This window comes from Metopolophium dirhodum, chromosome 1, assembly GCF_019925205.1.
Source record: "Metopolophium dirhodum isolate CAU chromosome 1, ASM1992520v1, whole genome shotgun sequence".
In the NCBI taxonomy this organism is placed as follows: domain Eukaryota; kingdom Metazoa; phylum Arthropoda; class Insecta; order Hemiptera; family Aphididae; genus Metopolophium; species Metopolophium dirhodum.
Genome location: NC_083560.1, coordinates 84,206,429 through 84,224,167, shown reverse-complemented (window position 1 = coordinate 84,224,167; position 17,739 = coordinate 84,206,429). Strand labels below are relative to the sequence as shown.

Sequence of the window (17,739 nt, the reverse complement as noted above, 5' to 3'; positions counted from 1 at the left end):
TATAACATCAAGTATTTATAGTTAATGTTGGGCGATGACCAATTATTGATCTAAGTTTAATTTACTTTTTTTATATATAAATACGATGTGGTTAATTAAATTAATTTTTAAGGAGAAAATTAATATTTTATTGCATAGGCTACATACCAATAGCTAATACCTTATTTCGAAAATAATTTTTGTTTTATACACTTTTAAACATTTCTTATGAAAATTATTCAAAACTTGGTCTAGCATATTCTACATTTTAAAATTGGTTATACAAATATATATTATACAAACAAATTCTAAACCTATATTAGCCAAGCGTCGTCAAAACCATCTAGAAGTTGTATTCTATTATTTATAATAAGTGCAAGATTAATGATTACAGCAAGTTAAACTTTTTTACACTGTATTTATAGTTTTGTAAATGTGATATTAATTATGTATATTTGACTAAATTTAATTGCATTACATTAAATTACTCAATATGATTTAACTCAATAATTTGAATTGATTGATATATTCGAGTACCCTATAGAATTACTCACTGAAATTTTGTACTGAAATGGTGAAACAAAATAATTAAACACTATTATTTTTCACACGTAAAAATCAATTCCTATTGTATTATTATCACAATATATTCCATGGTGGTTACACAATATACATAATAGTGTTTAGGGAAGTGTACAATAAATCCACACAGATTATTGGAACTAACGTTTGAAATGTTTCAAGATAATAAATCCAATATAATGGATGGAGGCTGAGCGAATTTAGTGATAAATCATCATTAATATACCCTAGCGATGTGAACACACAATTAAAGGTTCTATTACGCAATAGAATTGAAGGTGGAAAACTATGGTTTTTATTAATTTATCAAAACGCGTACTCTACAAATAATGATAATAATAATAATAGTAGTATAAATAATAGTCGTATACAATTCTCAATTGAAAAATGTAATTACTGTCTTTTGTGTTGAACGAAAACTCTCGTATGCTAAAATATATTAATCAGTCCTACAACAATCTTGAGCCTAATACCGAATATGTAGGTGGGTAGTACATAATATACACAACACACATGCTCGGTAGATCCATTTATGATAAATTTTTTTATTTCAACTTTGTAGACGTCTGTCGATGACACGTATAATTATTATTCAATTGAATAATTTATAGAAAATTTCCGAAAACCAATTGTCGTTATTTCCGTTACCAAGTGGATCAAGATTTTAAATATCAAAGCGTACCCAACAATCTTATACGCCTGACAGGCACAGTCAACTTATAAGTAATATATTATGTTCTCCAACTCGACTGCACAGAAAACATTTTACGATATATAATCATGGTTTCACTGGATTATTTTACTCTCGCCTACGATGTAAAACTTTGAACCATATGTTTAATCGGAAACAGGTGGGTAGGTTTGGAAGCATTATTTAATATACCTACTATACTTCAAAAACAATTATTAATCTTCAGATTAAACTTATACTTATAACTTTCAAGTAGGTAAATAAGTCCAAAAAAAACTCTCTTGCCAAAATTAAATCTATTAAAAAATAACTATTTGGTTATTTACCAAAAAAAAAAACTATATAAGTAAATCTGTATATAATTTACAATGGGTATCATAAAGGCATTTTAATTTGGCATGAACATAAGACTTGAAAAATCTGAAGGTATATGGACATATTATTTTCACTTAGTAAATTTGATATTTTACGCAAAAAAAATTATTGCTACCAAAAACAATTATAAATAAAATCAATGTCTATTAAAAAAAAAACAAACAATAGATATAATAATATATTGTAAATGTAAAAAATAATAATACGGGGAATCACTGTAGTAATTATAAATTAATTTTTATTAAATGAACATAAAACATAAAAGTTGTATTCTAATGATTCCGATTATTTCATTACTACGCAAAAAAACAATATTTTATAAGTTTATTACAGATGGGTAATTACAATAATATTATTGTCGTCCAATCATAAATATTACATAATATCACGAGGGGAAGTATATTTGCAATATAATAGTTATCATTTAAAATTTTAATATAAACCTAACGATGAGTTCGTTATAGTTTATTTGAAGTGATTCGTATATAGCTGGAAAACAAATATTATGTTTAAAACTGTTTATGTTGTTGCACAGTTATTAATATATTATAAATAATCGATTTAAAAACACAATATTTCTCAAATAAAAAAGGTCACTTCATTACATTTAACTTTTCCAGATTTTCCAGATATTTTTATACAAAAATATTTTAACTAATTGGCAAACCATTTAAGATATTTTTAATTTATCCTCTAAACAATATAAAAACAATATTTTTTTAAAGCCAAAATTTGTTTTAGTCTTGCTTAGGTATATATTTTTAACAAACGTAGTTTGCATATAACTATGCGTAGACAACGCGAATGACATTTACATTAAACGTTCTAAGTAAGCATTAGTGTGGTTCTGTACCATATTGTTCTTGTTAAATAATTTTATTTTTTTAACTAAGAGAAGGGAATTAAAAAAATGTCTCGTCAAGGGATTGATTTATGTGGTTCTCGGTGATATATGTGATGTGTACTTGGGGATAAGAAGTCAAATATAACAAGCGCTCATATTATATTAGAGTAAAAGGGAAATAAGAGTATTAACTCCGAGGAAGTCAAAGGGTAATAGCGCTCGAGGCGATCGCTCTTCTCAAATGGTAATTATCACACTTTGGTGCAATCAAATAAACTAAGTGAACAATACTCAGTCAAGCAATAAACGAAAGTTAACAAAATTTATAAAACCAATTATTTTCTACTTAATCAAATATTGATTTATTTCTAGGTGGAATGTTTAGGCAGTTCTTATCGATTGGTAATCACCAGTAAAACTTTATAACCGAGAATGTTTTGAAAATCTACCATGGTGGTATATACATAATTAACTGTTATTCCACTAACAATCTATCCACTTGATATATCAAATACCCTATAATGTATACTGCTATGATATTTAAGAATTTTATAAATATTAAATACTAGCTATTAATTTTGAGTTAATTTAATGTTGATTATTAACTGTATTTACAAAAGAAATAAATGTTTTTTTTTTAAATTTTACTATAATAATATACAACTTTATAAAAAGTAGAAGTTAAAATGTTTCAATACTAGTTAAATCTATAATTCATAATGCCTAATAATATTATAATAATATTATGTTCTGGACACGATAAGTAGACGAATAAGAAGAAGAAGAAAAATTATGTTATTTGAATATTTTGTAATTGTTGAATGAACATTATTTCAATAATATAGCTACTAATATATAAGAGTAGGTAAATAATCTTAGCATAAGAGCTTGAAACCAATTGAAAAAATTTCGATTTCAATCTTGTTTACCTACCGGTTTTATGAAATTTTGGTTTTTGTTTCAATTTTGTATACCGGTTTCCAATTTTGTTCAGTTTCAGTTTTAGATTTAATACAGGTTTTCAATTTTTTCAGTTTCGGTTTTAAATTATAATACTGGTATGCAATTTTTTTCCGGTTTCATTTTTGATTTTGTTTTCGGTTTCAGCTATAAATGGTTTGTATATACCAGTTTCTAAAATCAGTTTCAAGACCTGGACTAACCTGGACTAACCTGGACTAACCTGGACTAACCAGGACATTCATTCTTAGTTTATTAATTTCTTTGAATTGTGGGATCACGCTGTCAAATCGCCTTTTGTGTTTTCCAAAATGTTCAAGATACCAAAGATTTTCAAAAAATAATACAATTTTTTGTATTTTATTTTTGGTTTTGCTTATAAATTATAATACCGGTTTCCGATCTTCCCAGTTTCAGTTTTGAATTTAATACTGGTTTCTAATTTTTCCGATTTCAGTTTGTGTTATTTATGATACCTATTGGTTTCCAATATTTGTCGGTTTTGGTTTTAGATTATAATACCGAATCCAATCTTTTTTCTGTTACTGTTTTGATTTGGTTTTCGGTTTCGGTTTTTTAAATGTTTATACTAGTTTCTAAAATCAGTAAAACCGGTTTCAAGCCCTGTTAGCATATTGTCCGTCTTAGTGACATAATTAAAAATACATTTAAATAAAGATAATAAAGATAAAAGATAATTGTTTCATATTTTGTATAGTTTTAGTTTTTAATTTTTAATTTATACATAAAAAAAAATTATAATATGCATAAGTGATGTCTTATTTAGTATTTTAATTATAATGTGGCAGATTAAATGGCTTGAGAGAAGAATCAACCAGTGAAGCCGTTTTATTTTTCACAGGCAAATTATTCAACTAAGATGTAACTCCACATAACTATGTTGTAGTCATTTATAAATGAATAAACGATAATATTAAATTTGTGTCTAACTACCGAAGTAACGCCCAACATTATTTTTTATTTGTTGTAGATGATTTATATTTTAAGTCAAAACTCTAAAATTCGAAATAACGCCTGATCAAGCAAAACGAGGCTAGCGGCCACATCCATATCTCTTGTCTGCATTTTTTTTCAAATATATTAGTATGCGGATTAAAGTATCATGTTACTTTTAATTTTTCCTAAATGAGTTTTTAATTACCAAATAACGTCTAGATTAAATGTTCTGATAGTTGTTGCGTTGTGTATTGGGTATGTAATTAAAACTACGAAAACGATTAATATAACGCGTGTATATAGTGTATATATATATATATATATATATATAGTTTATACTATAAACATAAAGCACTATATTATAATATAAACAACAGCATTCATTAGGGATTATATTAGTATAATAATTGTAACTACTGTGATCAGTGAATGTAAAATTATTGTTTATAATGGTATTATTATTAAACAAAATAACGTGCGATATATTTTTCACCCTATTGTACGAGCAGTTAGTTAATTTTGTTGGTTTCGTTACATTATGCATACGATAAATTATTTATAGGATGGCTAAACTGTTTTTACACTTTTTAATTTTAGTGTCAAAGAAAAACACTGTGGCTTGCTTCATGTATCTAAAAGACAATTAACCAATCAAGCTTTTATCCCTTTAATAATGAATTTATTTAAATTCTGATTTTTTAGAATATTTTAAGTAATAAATAAGGACCATATTATTTTCAATAATTTAGATTTTTTATACAATTTAGGTAGTGCCATATGTAAATAAAAAGTTGTTTTTATCAAACCAAAGACAATCTTTTATACTAACTGAAAATTGCTAAGCAGATGATTTTTTTGGAAAATGTTGATACTTATATAGTTGTATGTACATCAAAATGTTAATATAAATATTTAAAAAAAATGTCAAGTGTCCAGGGTCGTTTCACGTTACACTAAAAGTTGATTATGTGTTAACATTTACATTTTTCCTCCATTTTTTTTTGTTTTTTCCAACACTCAAAAACTACTGGGAATTTTTGATATTGGCCTCGTAAAAGTTTAAATGCATTAACTAGATTCACTTTTCTATCAGAAAACATTTTGATGACGAAAATTAGAGTATTTTAATTTTTAACTAGGTACCCCAAATGTTTAATGATAGAGTGAAAAAAACACATTATTGTAAAAACAATCGCTACGCTCAAAATCTTAAATATATTATGCAATATTGAAACATTTGGAACAAATATTTATAACACTCGAACAACTTTTACAAACCATAACGTTTTGATATTAATATTAATTGTTATAATTTTCAAATCATCACCTTACAAACCTAATATTATCATGGGCCAATAATTAAGGTTAGGTATAATAACCGACATTTCCATTTAGTTAATTTTCCAAAATTCGTTTGATGACTTTCAGTTAGGAGAGGGCTTGAAAAACATTTATACCTCCCCCCACCCCTTATGGCTAATTACGCCGATGACCATGGTACAACGCGACGCAATATGATAAAATCTTCGGTGGACTGGGACGACATTATAATGTTTATATTGTTTTCAACGCGGCGCGTCGTCGTAAATAAATAAACCAGAAGAGCAATAAAATATAAAAAAAAAGTTATATATTATTATAAGGACGGTGGCGAACGAAATATTATTATATTGTATACGTTTATATGGTAAAACCTCGGCGGCGGTGGTGAACAATGGACGGCGTTTACAGCAGACAGTAGTAAAATCCCGGTAAATCGCCGGTACGAGGGTGCGGTCCTTAAACTGCTTACGTCGGGTCCGTCATAAATATATATGCCGTCGTTTCGTGTTCGGGTCGGAGTTACGACGGTCGACTCCACCGCTCGAAGTATAAGATCCGCCGCGATGGGAGACGATATATATATATATATATTATACATATATAATATTGTAAGTCGTGATGTATGTTGTAAAGTCCCCGTTGAGGGGCACGTATGATATTATTATGTACATAGGAACAGTCGAATTCTCCACACGCGGCAGGCATGTACCCCTCTCGCGCCGCCATAGGTAGGTATATACTTGTTGTCTTGCGGCAAATCGTAAACATTTTCAAAACTCTATAGGTAGGCACTTTAAAATATAAAAAATAAATATCTTTTTCTATTATAATAATAATAATAATAATAATAACGTTATAGCTGCAAATGGAAAACTTTTATTTTAGATTCTGAGCGAAGCGATGAATGTATTGATTTTACAATGATGTGTGTCTTTTTTGTGTCTGTCATCACCTTTTAGGACAGTAAAAGTGCTTGGATTTTCTTCAACAGTAACTTTTCTGATAAGAAAGTGAATCTAGTTGGTACTTTGGGAGGGGGGGGGTCAAATGTAAAAATGTCCCATTAGTTTTCAAAAGCGACATGAAAAATAAAATTAAAATTAAAGAAAAACGGAATTTTTACGCAAAATCTGTTTTCGAGAAAATCGATATTGTTTTTGGTGCAACTCTAAAACAAATGACCGTAGGTATACATGCAATTTTGACTGAGTGTTTATATTTGCATTTTCTATACACGATAAAATTTTAAATATAATTTGACTCTTTTTGAGCTGTTTACGGACATTGTCAGTTTTAAATATTTTTAGTTTTTTTTTTCTATAAATATCAATAAAATTGTATTTGTTGGGTAAAAAAGAAAAGCGTGAACATTTAATATAAGGCTCTTGATATATCGTTCTAATATCAGTTGGAAAATATCAAAATTACATAGGCACAATTTTTTTTCATAAGCATTTAAAGTTTAAATTTTGACAAAGTTTATCAAATTTATAATTTAATAATTATTTTGTAGTTAAAAATTTATAAAATGTTCAACTTTTATAGCTAAAGATTAAAAATTAAAAACAAGGCTCCACGTAAATCGGTTATTTATAAATTACTTTATTCACAATGATATCATCAAATATACTTGGTAATATCATAGGCTGACTGACGTTTTCGCTCAGAATCGTTTTTCTTATACAATGATATTATATCATTGAATTAAAATTCAACACCATCCATTACAGTGACCAACTTGTAACCTACTGTACAGCAGAGCGACAACCACTTACCCATCTTTTTTTTTGTGTGTGATTTAATGATCCACGAGGAAAACGCAAAAATAAAATTAACAAAAATCTACAGACCAAACTGGAGTAAGAAAATTTCCGGGAACGTAACTTTGCGGGGAATACTCAGGAATATCCCGTGTAAAAAATGTAACGAGGAACCATTACTAATATTTATTTTTCATTATGATGGTTAATGGTAAATCTTTAATGTATTTCAATTAGGGAGGTTTCCAAATTGTTTTTATCGAATACTACAATGTAAGTACATAGTTAGATTATAAGTGAAAAATTGAATAATTGAATAAAATTATAATTTTCTTTTAATCAAACAACAATAAATAGTTCAAATAAAACCAATATGAAGACAAATTTATATATTTTATATACATTGTGCGTCTGCGAGCATTTTAATTAGAATTTTAATAACTTATTACCTATTATGTACAGTATATTAAATATTATTGTTATGTAAGATAAAAACATAAATGATTAAATTCAAATTGAATAATATCTCAATTATTATGATGCGCATATTATGCTGGATATAAAAAATGTAGGTACACTTTTCACAATATCTAATTTTTACATATATAATATTATAAATAGGTACTTATTTAATTATTTAAAATATATTCTACTTGAATTTATTTTGTAGTCAAAATATTAACGACAGTTATAGGCTGAACTTTTATAGCCAAAATCCTGGTTGGGTGTGATATTTCAAAAAAATGTCCTTTTGTTAAATTTTTAGTAATTTAAGTAGATAGTGTTTTTGTGAAAATACAATTGTTTGAATTATCTATCTCATAATATGAGATCATAAAATATTAAGTTAAAAAGTGAAAAATTCGAAGTTAATTGATAACTGGTAAATGTGTTAACATCTGCGTAGTACTTATCACAGTATACATCAGTAAGTTGTAACAAAGAAGAAACGTTTTTCTGTGGTTATAAAGTAAAAACAGCGCTGCAGCTACATCAAATCATAAAAATTAAATAGGTTCGTAAGACCTAAGATCAAATACATGGTTTGTGCCAACCACATCTATACATTTAAACATATCAAGTTGATAACTAATAATAGGTGACACGATTCTAATTTATACTTAATTTACTGACTATTATTTATTTGGGTATAGATACCACTGCTGTTTTATAAAAACACAATGTTTTAATATTATTAAGTGATTACTATAAGAAAACAAAATAACATAAAAATATACGTTTTATTTTTTTGTATTACTGGGAAGATTCCGTTACCGTAACCCTCTGGGAATTTCCAGGACTACTAACCCTAGATCTAACGCATGACAAAAAAGGTCTGCTTAGTGTTTTTTGATCACTTCGGAGTTTTAAAGTATGTTACTATGAACAAATGGTAGTTCAATCTAAATAGTGCAATATAGTGTAATATCGTTTGGTTTGGATAGAATATGTTTACTAATGAACACTCTAGTTCTGAAATTGTTTATTAATTTCTCATTTTCTTCTGATATTTTATAATATTAGTATTGATCGGTATTTTTTTGTGAAAAAGTCTTATCAGCTTCTCAAATTAGCACATACAAAATTAAATTGATAAAAATCTTAAGTTATCAATATCATTATAACCTGTGTTATACGAAACAAGCTGTACATAATAATATTCAATACCTACTCAGTTTGGAATTCTAATAATAATATATTGTTTTGGCTTGAATACTCTCACATTTTTAAGTTATAAAGCATTAAATCGGAGATGACTATCGTTTTCTATAATATTTTTTCTACATTTAAAAAATGTTTAATATTACAACAGTTTGTCAATAATTCTTTCGAGGGAATTCAGCTAGAAAATAATTTAACAAATCGATATTTTACATGTATGTACATTGTACGGCTAGAAAATAAAAAGTAAAATGTGTGATTATCGTTGAACAATAATATTATAGTTGGTCGATTAGGTATAGGTGTCTCTACAGGCCACCTGTGAAATTTTACAAGACATGAGAATATATTTTAAAATCAATAATATTGAGGTCTTTTTAAATTGTTATTTTTTTAAATGTTTATCTATTTTATAATTTATTAGCTATAATTTCTTATACCTATACACAAGGTGTACCTATATAAGGTGATGATAATTTATTTTTGAAAAATTTAGGATCAACATTCATATAATATATTATGAAGCTTACAGTGCCCGGCCTGCAAATAAGGACACGCTTATAGTATTAGATATTACAATTTATTATGAAGAACATTTTTATGATAATTTAACAATTTTATAGTAATTTTTGACAACAACTTGTTAGGTACTGATAAATAAAATAAATAACATTCCATGGTGTTGTCCGCATTTAAATCGTCATTAATCATTTTATAAATATATCAATGACGATTTTATTTCGTTTTATTAGTGGTAAATGTTCAACGAACCGCATCATCCATCAACAATAGTCGATTGCCACATTGATTGATTTATTCACTTCCCTGAATATTTATTTGTATGTTAGTCTAGGTTTACATCGCAGAGACAAATTGAATTATAAAAATAAGATATAACAAATAAAATAACAGTTAAAATTACAGACCAAAAATGGATTGTCGATCTTAAATTTGAATTAATATCATATCAATCGGTTTATTATGATAAATGAATAAATATAAAATGTGAGAAATAGGTACTTAAGTCTCGTTAAATTCGTTCAGTTATATTTTTTTAAATATTCATTTATATTTAAATTTCTTCTTAAAACAGCGTTATAATAAATTGAAAATGTATAGCCACATTTATATATTGTATAATAACTAATAAGTAAATAATTTATGCTTTTGTATTGTTAAGAAATACCATAAAATTATAACTTCTATTAAATGTATCACGTAATCTGAAACTTGGTGAGGATAAGCTAACAATGCAAGCCATAAAATCTATATAATAAATTAAACGATTATTTTTAAAAATATGCAGTTTATATTGTGTAATATACTCTTTATAGATAATACAAAGAAATTATAATATATGAAACAATATCATACTTAGCAGCCACATTTTCCATAATTTAAATTGGTAAATTACGAGTAGTATTACTTGTATTTAAAATAATATTTTTATATTTAATTGAGTGTTTTACATGGAATTCTTTTGATTTCGATCAATGCCGTTTCATGTTTAATACGTATTTTTTTTCATTATTAACTATACTTCTAAATATTACGGTAAAGTTTCATCGACATAATTTCAATATAATGTATAGTTAATATTAAGTTATTATTATTCATTTATTCTACTAAACAATTGTAATAAAATCCATACGTATATATTAATCCATAATTAATGGCGTTTCGTAAATGTTGGACACAACAAATCTAAAATATAGTTTTTTTTTTTTTTATATAACAGAAAAGGCATCTATTTTTTTTCTCATTTCCCCTAATAATACCAGACAAATTGGTAAAAAATTATAAATTCTGTTCACGTAGAATTTCGATTTAATTTATTTTCAATGTGTACTAAAACTATTTTATTTCATCAAAACAAAATTCAACGTAGGTATATAGTATTAAACTCTAATTCACTCTTTTCATAACTAATAATACTTTTTTAAAAAAAAACTGTCATTCATTATATATCGATTATTTATCATGTATGATGATTGTCATTTGTCTGTCTAAATTAACAATGAAACATTTGTATGAGTATTGCATAAAACACTCAAAATTAATAATGATCATATTATCTGACAAACAAGTACAAATCGTGTACACAATTTGTCAAGCCAAATTACCTTACAAAACTTCTCACTCTGATAAATTATTTTTTAAACCCAAATAACACTACAGGAATATCTTGTTTATATATATTAAGTATTGGTACATATTGCCATATTGGTTATAGTATTATGCATTTCAAATTACTTAAAGTAAAAACGGAATAAAGATCGTTTAAAATTCTAGGTAGCACTAATTAATATATTGATTTGTTATACTCCTATATAACGCCTTTAAAACTATTAAACATAAATGAATAAAACAAAATCACAAAACTATGTATTATTTGAACTATGGAAAGTTAATCCTAAGTCAGCATAAAATATAATATGTTCATGATGTATTGATGTAACAAATAACTTTACTATTTAAACTAAGTACCTGATCAATTCAGCAAAATACTATAACTCGACATTGAAAACACAAACAAAGTGTTCAACATCATTTTACATGTGAACTTATAATAAGACCTAATGTAAATACACATAAACAAATGTAAACAACCAAATTAATATGTACATATAAAGTGCGAACGACTAATGTTCCTAAAACTTAAAATGAAGGCTGATATGAAACTCAAAGATACATTAATATTATAGTTGGAGTATTGTATGTAAAATAATTAATATTTAAGTCAAAGCAAAATATCCAAATCAGTGTTCATTTGAAATGTTTTTCTTGTTTTCATTAAAATGATTATCGTTGAATTAAAATAGGTGTGTATTACACATTGAACAGTTTCAGAATATAGTAATCCTAAATTATTTTATTTCGAAAAAAAGAATGATATCTAATTTAATATGTCAACTCTATTAGGCATTGTGAATAAAAATTGTTTTTTAAAAACAAATATTTTTTAATAATTGTATTAATGTTTAACTGCTTTGAAATATACAAAGAAAATATTCTACGTTTGATTATAATATTATGTACCTACCTGTAATGTATCTTTTTTTCTTGAAATAAGCATATTTTTATACAGCTTGTTATTTATTATTTAGGTGTAAGAAAAACACTAATTATAAAACGTTTTTATTTTAATTGTCAGTGTATAATATGTGTCTAATGAGTAATGATTAATGATAGATTGAAAAACCTTTTTTTTTTCGTTTTACATGTGATATAAAGGAAAACAATATTATGGTTCCAACGTAGCAGAAAGACAAATTATGATTAAAAAATCACCTTTCTTTAACATGATAGGTAATATACAATAGAAATACCGTGATCAAAGCATATTATAGACGTGAACATGATCGGCAAATTTAAGCTCAGAACAGAAACCTGATTAAATTAGACTGATCAGAAATTACTATTCAAACGCAATTCGCAATACCTCGAATATTGTTCATCTCATAGTCTGATCACGAGGGATTTTTTTAATGAAATTCATCAATAATTTACTGCGATGATAATTGATTATCGAACACAAGACTGAAAACAATATAGTTGTTACCAAAGATTTAATAAAAACGATATAATAGGTTAACGTTACAACAATACTGTACACATGAGACAATATACCAGACATTCATGACAGCACCCAAACACCACTGGCATCCTGCTTTGGCGTATACGTTTTTTATTATTAAAAACTGTGTTTCAAATTAAATAACATTTTAACCCTGTGACTACAGCAGTAGTTTTACACAATAAAACCTAGCACCACCGTTGACCTCCTTCGGTCCATTTTATTTACAGATTATAAATTGGATATCTCAAATCGAAATTAGTGTTTTCCAATAAAGTGAATTTGATGCAGTACAGACTGCATGTAGAGAGCATATTTTAATGATGTAATCAAATGGTTGATAATTATTCATGGTATTTAATAATAATTGGCATTAAATTACCAGGTATATGATTATTTCAGTAATACAAACATGATTTTTATTTTCTATAATTTTTAATATGACAAGATGTTTGAGTATAAATATATATTTTAACTTATGTACGTTTATTGCAATAAATCGAAATTATGACATTATTTAATTTATTTTTATTGATGGATATTGTATATATATAATACAGTTGTGAAATATTGATGATTTTTTTTCCTTAAGTTTTTATATTAAATATTTCAATTTTTATCAGAAGTTATTAAAGTTGTATTCCAATTATAACTGCTTTAAAAGTAGTTTTGTAAACTTAAATTATTATTACTTTAATCTTTGTTTTCTTTTTAAAAGTTAGATCTATTTCGTAAACTTAAAAAGATTATTTATGAATATATAATGAGTTCCGTTTAGAATAATTGTTGTCTGCTGAAAATTATGATGTACGCACCTACGCATTTTATAACGTTAAAGTGACACCCTAAATCCAAAACTGTGGGCTTTCAAAAATATTTAACGTTATTTTAACTTTTTTAATAATTTAAATAGGTGTTTAACAACATAAAAGTAGTGTCTCTAAAATGTAATAAATAGAAATGGTGTGAAAAATACTTTGATGAAACATCGACAATGAGAAATTGTAAATGTCAAATAAACCATAAATTTGAAAAAGTATATACATATTTTGTGAGTAAAACAAATTATTTTATTGCGTGCTTTTCAATTGTATTTAATACTTTATTTTAAATATCAAATGTTTTATCACACAGTCTGTTGCATATTATGTATCAAACAATATTATAAGTGAATGTGATGGGTAGCAGGGGTAACTCTAAAAAAAAAATAAGATGTTTCTCAGAATGAAAAATTCTTCCATTGAGTATTTGATACCTACTTAATGTGAAATTCGTGCGCATTAATGAAGTATTGGAAATATATTTTGTTTATATTTTTGACTTTTTTTAGATTATTATGTTTGTATAGTATATTGCAGATTGCACGTTGAATATCTACCCCTCCGACGGAAATAACATGTCAACGACATTAAAACCGAAAGGATGATATATTGGTATTGAATGAAAATCGTTCAAAACTTTCATGAGTGTATAAAGTTGCTTTTGAATATTTTGAGTGTCTAAATTCCATTGAAAAACTTACAACTTGTTGGTGTAATTTACGCCTTGCACACAAAGTCTATACGGCCAAGGTTCTTCGTCAACTTTGCACATCTTTCACGCGTTAAACTATGTTTGCCCACGTTGTAATTTAATTATCGGATCGTAACAACAATATAATTTCCTACCACGATATATAAAACAGTGAACAGCTAATGGAATTGAACTTTTACAAAAACCTTCATTGAATCGTATGTATAATTATATGGTATATTGCAAGTATAGTTTCCTGTAAAACCATCTAATAAAATCACTATACGCATGTTGTTAAAAACAAGTGATTTTAGTCAGTACATAAATCGCCAATGTTAAGTGGAGATATCAGCTTTTATTTTGTTTTGTATTACTTAACGAGTGGATGGTTCAAAGTATTTATAAAACAAAGACAGGTTGAGGTTAATCTTAATTATTTTTGTTATTTTTCTTTTTCCGTGACGTATTAGTGATTTCGAAAAAAAAACACTCAAGAAGAGACTCAACTAACTTTACCAAAGGTTTTTTCGTGTTGAAAACCTATTCCATTGTAAAATAAAAGTAGTGAAAAAGTGAAAAAAAAAATCAAAAAAAAAAAAACCTTTGTTACCGACCGTTTTATAGTACAATTAAAAAAAATAAAGTATAATAATGCAAATTGTCAACAGGGATGTATTCTCTTGCTGTCTGGTGTCTTTAAAATTATTTATGGTTGTAATAATTTTGTTTACGTTGAATATATCCTTTTACAAGCGACTATGTAATTCTGAATTCTGGATGAAATGAAAATTTATTTCCCATATCTTTTGTATGTAAAATACTTATCAAACTAGTAAGGATCAAAAGAACCACATTATTATGAATGCAAATAAAAAAAAAACAACGTTTATGGTGTTTTAATAATACTAAAAATAATTATGACATTAATATTTGTACTACCATGATTATACAATTTGTGATTCATATAGAAATTGTTTGAAAACAATAGAAACAAAAGACAAAAATAATTGTGATCAATATTTTTTTAGTGAGTATTCTGTTGTGAATTCAACATAAATTATTATTACTTATTAAATCTACTGTTAAATAAATATTATTAACAGTATAATAATATGGAACATCTACATTTTATATTTTTAATAAAAACTTTTCAAGTAAAACAATAATAATTCACTATACATTTTTTGAATCCTAAATACACACATCTAAATGTAAGGTACCTATTATTATTTAAATAATAGACATACCGAAAAATAAATAACTGCTTATATGAAAGGTTTGGATTAATATTATACATTGTAACTTAAATATCATAGTTTAGAATGACGTTAAGAATAATACTTAGTCCTAGTTGTATTATATATTAATTACTTAAATATTATTATGAAAATTAATATTAATTAATTCAATATACAATGTAAAAATATTGTTTTTACTAAATAACATAATACAATTTTAAGGAAGCATACTTTTTAATCAACATTTCAGAATACTAAACGTGTTTTATGCAATAATCTATAATTCCATGTTATTCAGTTTTAAAACAATTTGCGAACATAGTATCCTAGTATGCATAATATATTTATGAAAATGTGTAAATCTAAGTATAAATACGTATCCGACGTATTTTGGTATCACTTCTTTTTCTCCGTCTATCATATTCTTTTAATTTTTTCTTATTTTCTTTCAACTCTGTAATTAATTTATATCGCGTTTGGTACATTTTATTAGTAACATCATAATATACTATTAACATATATCGACAAATAAATTGTTTTATAACGATTCTAATAAAGTAAATTAAAAAAAAAACTCAAACTACGCAGTATTAAAAAATATTAAAATATGAGTATCTATTAAATGTAATTTCATAATAGCCAAAATTAAAAAGTACCGTACATGTTACAGAGAACAGTTGTTGGTCCCTCATCTCTCTGCTTAAAATATCCACATTATTATTGCCTTGTAGGTATGTAAGCTATAAGCTTAGAAATTCTAAAATAATGAAATAATCTAATAAAATACATTAAAGTCAAAACTCCAATAAAACATACATAAAAGTGATAATTTTCGACACTTTAAATTAAAATTAAATTTTTATTAAATTTTGAATGGACATTAAAAATTGTTTTATTCCCATTTTATCCCATGCAACTCTAAAAAGTAAAATGAAAATACAATTTTTCATGAAAATCAAAATTACAATGCTTTTATTATATTTAAGGTTCTATGAAAAAAATTTATTTTTAACATTCTGAGAAATTTTAATTTATTTTTATATTTTAATGTCCTAAATGTTTCTACTCTTCAACGAATATAGATTTTAAATAGAAGTGGAATATTGAAGTGAATTAGTCGGTATGACATGAATGCTAACGTTGTCAGTACGGTTAATTCTAATAAAAAAAGTATATATATTTATAAATAAAAATATATAATAGAAGTCTAATAATAGAAGTTGAAATATATTATTGAAAAATAAGTCAGTTAAACAGTAAAGGAAATAAAATAATTTCATCGGATTTCCAATGTATTGGTAACAATAGGTAACATATTCTCCTTTGACACTACTATATATATATATATGTGATATATTATATAATATTTATTTTATTTTCCTGGTTGTCACACCCACCTTAAAGGGTTTTCTTATGACGACTCATCTCAGTAAAACATATCTTAAAATTAGATCTTTGAACGAATGGTTATTGCAACTTCTATTAGAAAAAAACATAAAAATACTTTATTAAATGTATAAAATATATTGTATTATTCTATACCAAAAATAATGTTTATAATAGCAACGCAATGCTTCTCGCAACCATCGGGTGGATAACAATATTTTTCAATAATAAAAATAAAACATTTTATATGAAACAATGGTGTCAGGCATAATAAATTCATTTATTTTTTTCTCGAAAATTGTTGATACAACTATTTTTTAACAACATCCTAATAATATGATTAATTTCACCAATAGGAAGTGTTCAAACTTGTTTAAATTATTCTAATATTTAGTGTAAATGTTGTTGAGAACAAAACGTATGCTGCAATTATCATGAAAGTCGTGATTATTACGTCGTGTCAAAAACGTATGAGCTGCAAAACTCATTTACCGGTGAATATAAAAATGAATGTATATTAAACAATAATACTTTACGATTACGAATAAATAAAATAGAACGTGAACGGAAAGAAAAAGAAAAATGTCATTCAGGTGCAATTCTGAACACCTCTCATACGGTTTGTAGTGGTATCACATGTATTTGTGGAATTTAGTACCTTTATTCATTCGTTGAATACATCTTGTCCGTGTACCTTAACTTTACCCAATAAAGTAAATGGAATATATTATTGTATTATAAACGACGCATAGATGTTGGATGTATTTCACAATGATCTAAAGCAAAAAAATAACGTGTAATAAGGTGTCCTTCAAGTAAAACATAACTAAACATAAATGTCTGTTTGTATTTGATAGTGCAATGCTCGTAAAATGTATTATACATTTATACTC

General features: G+C 25.9%; 1 protein-coding gene across 1 annotated transcript in view; it reads right to left on the bottom strand.

The window, feature by feature from the left end:
* LOC132937165 (uncharacterized) overlaps positions 1 to 17,739 on the bottom strand; it is a 145,511-nt gene that overhangs the window by 66,010 nt on the left and 61,762 nt on the right. The window lies entirely within an intron of this gene.